Here is an 8,417-nt window from a genome sequence, read left to right on the forward strand (position 1 = left end):
AGAGAGAGAGAGAGAGAGAGAGAGAGAGCCTCTTACTAGAAGAGATCTCAAAATGCAAAGTTTTCATTTCAAGGCTGGATTTCTCCAGGAGAGCTCAAAGCCACACAGATCCTAAAAGAGTTCACCAAAGGCTGGCACCAGAGTTGGGCTTCTTTCTGCCGCCAACAATCCAAACCCTTCCCCAAGTCAGGGGGTAGATGTGCCCCTGTAAGGAAAGGTCTGTCTCATTTCAGAAAACACAAGAAAGACCCAAAACAAAAGACAAGTCATTTGGGAGAAGGCAAAACTGGAAAAACCGCCAGTGATGCAACATGCATGCCTCCTAAACTCAACACAAACACACAGAGCTGCAAGGATTTTAATTATTTTTTTAAGTAGATAACCTACTGGCTTGCCCCAGCATACCGAAAGAAGTCTAAACATTAACACGTCCTAGGGAAACACACAACTCATTCTTAAATAGGGGTTATCTGTCATCCCCAGATAAATTCCCTCCACTCTACCACAGCCTGATGTTGAAATTTCTAGAAAACTTTGCAGTGCTGAACATTTTGAGAGAGAGAGGGATGGGGGGGTGGGGAGGAAGAAGGAAGGAAGGAAGGAAGGAAGGAAGGAAGGAAGGAAGGAAGGAAGGAAGGAAGGAAGAAATCAAAATGTTAGCAGTTTTTCCTCTACCATCAGTCGGTAGACCATTGCTTCCTCTACCTGAAAACTTATTCACATCAACTGGCTAGGGACAACTATTTTCTGTATGTTTTAGTGACTGCGTTTTATTGGACTCCATCGACCAAGCCCTAAGAATAGAAGGACTGATATTGAGAAGTGAACAACAGCCTCGATGACAGAGAGATCTCCCACTATGGCTACACCTTGAGAGTTTGCCAGCCTGGGCCTGCCAAACTCAAGGGGTAAACTTCAGATAAGGATCTGAGCTCTTGGGTGTTTAACTGAACCGAACCTCCCAACCTTTTTGAGGTTTGCCGATGACTAGTAATTATATTGTCATTTAACAAAAGTATCTGCATTAAACCAGAGATGTTAAGTTAATGGTTAAGTTCACATCCATTTAAAAAAATAATAAACCTGAGCATTGTCGGAGCACACGGGGTCCCCATGATGCGTGGAAAGGGATGGAAACTAATGTAGGTTAGGGACTCTAAATCAGTGGCTAAACACTACCTGTCGGGTTGGGAAGTTATGCTAATGGGCGATGTTTTGCTTCTTTCCAGTACAGAGAGGTCAGGGGAGGAGGAGGTGCAGATATGTAACTTAATGGAAACACTGAGGAAAACCCCAAAGAACAGGCTCGTCACTGCACAAGTCTTAAAGAAAGTGATTCTATGGAAGTCAGGGTTTTAATCATCTCTGTCTAAAAGCCAAATTTGTGGGTTTCCAGAGGAGGCAGCAGAAGGCCCAAGGACTCGCCCTTAGACTCCATGCCCAGGACCCTTTCTTCGAAGTGCTTTTCATTCTGACTAAATCAAGTACAGGGTAAAGTGACTTGTCAATTCTCAAGTGACTCGTTGCTTCTCTCACTTAGGAAGTGAGTATGTGATCATGTGGCAAGGTAGGAAGTGGTCTCCATAGCTCCTTCCTATAAGGCTCATATGACATTAAGTGCAACTTAATAGACTTTTTAAATGTCTCCTATTGTAGATTATCCACCTCCTATAATATGTTGCCAATTGGTTGTATGATAAATGTCAGTAAAATAATTTTATAATAATATATGTAAAATAAAATTTTCAATATTTTTTTCTGACTGTAGTATACATATGTATGTGTTATGTCTGTGTGTATGTGCAGGCTCAAATAGTGTGTGTGTGTGTGTGTGTGTGCACGTGTGTGCGTGCGTGCATGCCTGTGTGTGTGTGTGTGTATGCACACAAGTGTACCTGTGAAAACCAGAGATGATTGGCAAGTGACTTCTTCAATTGCTCTGCCCCTTAGTAGTTTTGAGACAGGGTCTCTCACTGAACCTGGACTTTGCCTTTTCTGCTAAGCTGGCTTGCCAGGGAGTTCCCAAAATCTGCTGTCTCTATGCCCCCAGTGCTGGGGTTACAGTGCAGGCTGCCATGCCCACCTTTTACCTGGGTGTTGGAGATCCAAACTAAGTCCTCATACTGGCAGAGAAAGCACTCTACCCACAGATCTCTACCCTGGTACCTCAGCCCCTGAATTCAGAATAAATTGAAAGGTAACATAATGAATGTGTCTGTGGAAAGTGTGCCAGAAACTTACAGTCCTTATGTAAATAGATATTGCTGAAAACCTAGTTTTTCATCAAAGATCAGAACTATGCACCAAGATGAAAACAGAAATACGGAGAATGACCCTTGATCTAGAAGGAAACAGGTTCTTACTAACTCTCCCCGCAGGGCCCGAGCCGGAAGATGAACTTAAATGTCATGGATTATAAACAGTCAAACTAGGATCAGAATTCAAAACCAAAATGAAGAGAAATAGAAAAGGTCAAGTGGAGCTGAGGGGAGCAGAGCTGTCACATTCTCAGTTTGGAGGGGACTGGCCATGACCTCAGCGTCAGATCTGCTTCAGGGGACAAGGACAAAAGGGAAGGCCAGAAACTGAGTCTGGCTAGATTCATTAGCATCCGTCAACGATGCTCACATCTATACAGTTCAGCCCTGACCATCATCTCTAGCGTCCAAGACTAGAAGGCACGGTGCCAACTTCCTAGCAGTGTTTGGAAGTTTGCAAGTTACTAAGCGTGTGTGCCCCAACCCTCTATGATTCTAGTTGCTCTGAAACCCCTGTTGTTATCTCCCCAAGGCCCACATGAACTGGAGCTTCTGCTCCACCACACTCGGATCCTCCCTCTTAGCCATGCCTTGAAAACTGACTCCATTTATGGCCCAGCGTTCCAAGATGTGTGAGTCCGTGTCCTCGTACACATGGCTTGGGGCTCACTTGCTACCTCCTTTCACAGCCCAACTCCTTCACATTCCCATCCCTGTGCCCTCTAAGGGTTGCTCCGGTAACACATCTTAGAAGAGCTCCCTCCCGGATAGCCAGCTAAAGACAAAGCCCATGTTTTAAGAACACACATGCAGGTTTGTCTCAGCAGGGATGGATGCTTAAACAAAAACCCTACATCTAATAAAATATTTGCCTTTGAATGTGAAGAATCTTGCACTGTTTTCGCTGGTAGACCAAACTCTTTTGTCTGTGTGTGTGTGTGTCCAGGTCTATTTCCTCTTTATACCCTTCTCTGTTACTTGACTCTAAATGGCTGCCATTGCACCCTCAGAAGGTCACCGAACTTTATTGCCCATTTATTTATTTATTTTATTTGGGAATGCCAATACAATTCAGCAAAGGCACTTCAAGTCACTAAACGCAATGACCTTCACCTCCTTTCACCGAGAGTGACACTTGGCTAATGATCTGCTTGGTTGAATTTGCACAGTGCTTGCTTTAAAGGCTGGGGGTGAGTGGTGAGGGAGGAGACTGGCTTCCAGAATACTCAGGTCCTCCGAATCGGATTCCCAGAGGCTCCAGCCTTGGCATTAGTAGCCTGACACCCCAGCACACTTGACAATAAAATCTATTGTGCCAGTCAGCAAGAGGTGGAGGAAATTTGAAAATCTGTCTAGAAATGCAGGAAGCAGTGGAATCAATGTAACCAAAAGCTCAAAATGGTCCCAAGGGTAATTTTTTGGTTTTGTTTTGTTTTTAAATAAGAACAATCTGGTTGATTCCAGCAATGCCACCTAAAGCTGACTTTTGAGACAAAAATGAGGTGCAAATCAGCTCAAATATATCACTTTGCAAAACTAGTTAGAAAACAAGACAATTGCGAGCTAAACTTGATAAATATGTCAAAAGTAGACATTCTTATGATAAAAATGAGAGACAAATTTCTTCCAGTTTCCTCCAAAATCTACCTAACAGTATTTGTGTGAAAATCATTAGTTTCCATGGGGTTTGTTGTCATGGCTTTCTGATTGGTCACACATACAAAGCTGTGCTTTCAGAGGTAGGAGCAGGAGGATCAGGAGTTCAAGGCTATCCTCAAGGTCATCAGGAGTTGCTTAAGAATCTGTCTCATAAAGAAAAACAAACAAAAACAAGAATGAAAACAAAAAGGTAGAATACACGGTTACCACATAAGCCAAGAACTTCTACAGCAGTGGTTCTCACCCTTCCTATGTGCAACCCTTTAACACAACTCCTCACGTTGTGCCGACACACGACCATACCATTATTTCATTGCTGCTTCATAGCTGTAGTTTTTCTAGCTTTGAACCGTAATGTAAATATTGACTACACAGGAAAACTGATAGGAGATCCCCATGGAGGTTGTGACCCGCCTGTTGAGAACCACTGTCCTGCAGTGTCTTTAGCCTGTTTCTTTAAGGCTGCATGCAGAATGCAAAGACACTAGAGTCAGTGACTTTCTATTGAATTTATCAGCCCCAACTAGATAGCTCCCATTTTTTTTAAAGACAAAAAAAACAGTTGTTCAAAAACATAACTCAAAAAAGAAAAACTAAAAAGGAGCTATTGGCCTGGAATTGCCTGATGTAAATCCTTAGTCTAGAAAGGATGACTGTCTTACAAATACAGGGCACCAGGGGCTTCCAAGACCTGGACAAAACAAACAGAATCAACAACTACAAAGAACTATGGTAAAGAAAAACTGGATTTCTCTGTAATATAAATGGAGTTGTTTCCCTTAGCAACAACAACGACAAAAGAGAAACGTAGACATGCTAGCACATACCCCAGAAAAAATAAAAAGGACAGTACATAGCCTTAGAAAGTTAGTGTCTTCTGGGGCATTGCCAAAGTTGAATGTATCTTTAGTCTGAAAAGATAATGAAGGATTAAGTGGAACCTCAATGTTCTTCCATTCCATCAACCTTACAGTGCCATTAATTAAGCTTAGGGGCAACTATCAAGAGCTGGATGTTGTGAGCATGTGGTTGTCACCCACTGTTGGGAAGCTGAAAGCATGGGAATCATGAGTTCAAGGCCAGCCTATGCTTTGTAGTAAGAGCTTACTTTTATAGTAATAATAATTATACGATAATAATTCAAATACACACATATATGGATATGTAAGTAGAGAACAATCTGAATTCCCTCACTGGAGAAAGGAGGACAGTAAAGGGAATGAACACAAAACTTCAGAAGGAAGAAACTAAGCACAGTAGGGTAACGGGTCATGGAAGAGCCATTAGTCATACACACAGTAGAGGAATGGGTCATGGAAGAACCATTAGTCATACACACAGTAGAGGAATGGGTCATAGAAGAACCATTAGGTCCTACACAGAGTAGGGGAACAGGTCATGGAGGAATAATTAGGACCTACACACCGTAGAGTAATGGGTCATGGAAGAACCATCAGGTCCTACAAGCACATCTTAAAGAAACTTTTCCAACACTCTTTCCTGAGTCCTTCGAAGCAATATTTTCTAGGTTTATGACACTGAAGAACTGCCCCCTCTGTCCTTAAAATTCATATTTTAACTTCTGAGGAGATGGAAGTGCTAGAACCTGAGCACACAAGTGTCATCTCCTTTGTTTGTTTCATTATTCTAGTCCCATTGCTTCTGGCAGTGCTGAGGGTGGAATTGAAGGCCTCATACATGCTAGGCCAAGGCTCTACCACTGAGCCCTAGTTCCTTGTTTTATTTTCTTTTGTTTTAACAAACAAAAGGAGAGCCAGAAATCTGGGCGTCTATCCTGGTTGCTGTTTTAACAATTTGTATAATTCAGGAACATGCTAAATATTTATATCAGTATCCATGCCTCTAAAATGTCCATCCTTAAAAGGGCTACTGTAAAACAATAGTACTATAAGTCGATTACGATAGCTACAATACTTTAGAATAACAGCTAGACTAGACAAGGGTATAAAGTAGATATAAATTTCAAATATTCTAGCTCAAGGAAAGCACATTTCTCTGCTCACATTTAGGTTATTCTACAAACACAGAACACATAATAAAATATATAGCTGCTGGACAATCACTACAACATTCCACATTTTCTCCATGAAATATGAAATCAACATCAATTACCACAATATAGTACATTATAATGGAATACAATGAGATAGAATCAATGCAATAACTAAATAAAAAAACAAAAATGACCACTCATAGAAACAGAATCACAATGTATCAAACCAAAGAAAATACTAAACAATATGCTCAGCATATTGGATTTAAAATATAGACAGGTCTTCCCTGGGCATTTATAACAAACATGTTTTATGAAGCTTTTCTGTCTCATTGTTTGTTCATTCATCTGTTTTAGGTTTCTGAGCAGAATGTCATTTTGAACTGGGGATGCAGTCATTTTACCATTCACCCTGCCTAATGGGCGAAACATGTCTTGCGTTTATGTTTATAAACCAAACAATGGCTGTTCTCCACCAGGGTGGAGGATTCAACTAGCCACTCAGAGTTACATCCATCCATCAAAGTCTCTCAGTGAGGGAGCAGGGGGTGAACTGAACAGAATAGAGAATTCCAGGGAACAGAAATCCTGACCGGGATGGGGGCCACGGTCTTAAGATAATTAACTCAAACTGTAAGAAGAGGACAGCCCTTTCCTAATACAGATCTTGGAGAACTTTGCAAACTGAAGTTATATGGTATCTGGGCAGAGAAAATTCCATTTTAAAATGTAGGAGAGTTTTAATTATGCCCTGGCGTTTGGAATGTAGGTGTTCCACAATTGTAATCAACCAGTCCTGCCACGGATAGCTTCCTTGTCTCCTGTCTGTCTGGCAGAGACAGGAAATACCCTCACAGAAAGACAGGCCTCTAGGTCAGGGTGGGATCTCTATCTCTAACCTCCCTGTGTTCTCTCCGGTTTTCCGGGATTTCAGTATATTCTTCCCCCTGCCTCAGGCATTCCTCCTGCCTGCTCATTCCCTTCACAAGGAAGAAAGCTCCACTCAGAGTTTAGATCTGACCATAGATTTAGTTTCCCCTAAGGATTTACACTAAATTATCCTATGGTGAAGAGTCCGTGGTCCAGACAACAATGAAAGATGGAGGAACTCACACCCCAGTGACTGACAGGACTGTACTCAAACTTCCCCTGAGGAATTGCACTGAGCTAGAAAAAAAAAAAAAAATCTCCCACAAGTTTATGACTTCCTTCTTTGGGGACAGGGTCTGGTGGGACAGGGACATCACAGTAGCTTACATGGCAGGTTCAGACTTTCTGAGGCATTTTGCTGAGGACTTTAGTCTCTCTCTGCCTCTTCCTGTTTCCTTTCCATCCGCTGTGGGTGTTCATCCCAGGGGCAGTCCATGAGAAGTTTCCAACAGACTCATCCACATCTCAGAGGCTCAATGAATCATTTGACCTGTAGCCTTTACCGTTCTTCTGTCCTAAAGTATGTCATCAGCCCTTAGCATATATCACTATTATTCCGGCATTTTAATTGCCCATTAACTCATCTATCTTCCTATCAAAACCATAAGCTCCTTAAGAACAAGAACCAAATCTCTAGGATTTGATTGCTACAATATTAAAAATATAATAAATATTCAATAAATATTTGTTTTCAAAAAAAGCAAGGATGTATACCATAAGTAGACTAGTCAGGGTAATCCTAGTTGCTATAACAATTAAACCCCTAATTTACAGTTGCCTCCCCACAATAAACCAAGTATTGGCAACATTCACATTGAGGAACAGTGTAATAGATATTTGAATAACTGCAAGTCATGCAATCTGTTACAACAACTCAACTCAGCTGTTGTAGTACAAAGTTAGCCATGCGTGATATATAAGTGAACAGGCATAGCTATAGCCCAACAAAACTTTGTTTAGAAAAGCAGATGGAAGGGTAGATTTCCTCCCCAATTGATCAGCTCTTGCTCATGGTTAGGGAATAGTCCTGGAGACATGGCTTAGTGGCTAAGAATACATCCTGTTCTTGCAGAAGATCTAAATTCAGTTCCCAGCACAGAAACTGGGCAGATCATGACCACATATAATTCCATCACTTTATAGGTAGGGAGTATCTTTCACAGGTATTCAATTCTGATTGTTTCTATTTTTGCTCTACCTTCTACTAGAATCTCAAAATTTGCTATTTCTTCGCCTTATCGGAGAAAACGGGCAGTAATTTTGTTCTAGAAATCAAATATACATCTTCCAATTTACATCTCACTAACAACAGCCAATTGTATGTGAACCCGTTAGTATGAAGGAACTGGGAGGTGTGGAGGCATTTCTAGCCAGGCAGTGGATTCTGGGTAATTGTTCCAATTATCAGGGGAGCATGAATGTGAACACATCTAGTTGTCTCTGATGTGGGAAGGAAATTGCTTCATTTTAATACAAATGCTTCTAAGCACTTTTCTGTTCTCTTCTGTGTCTGCGTAAGTGTATGAAAGGGTACTTTCATGAAATACGTGACCCAT

Source organism: Microtus ochrogaster, chromosome 16 (genome assembly GCF_000317375.1).
Source record: "Microtus ochrogaster isolate Prairie Vole_2 chromosome 16, MicOch1.0, whole genome shotgun sequence".
NCBI classification, from domain to species: Eukaryota; Metazoa; Chordata; class Mammalia; order Rodentia; family Cricetidae; genus Microtus; species Microtus ochrogaster.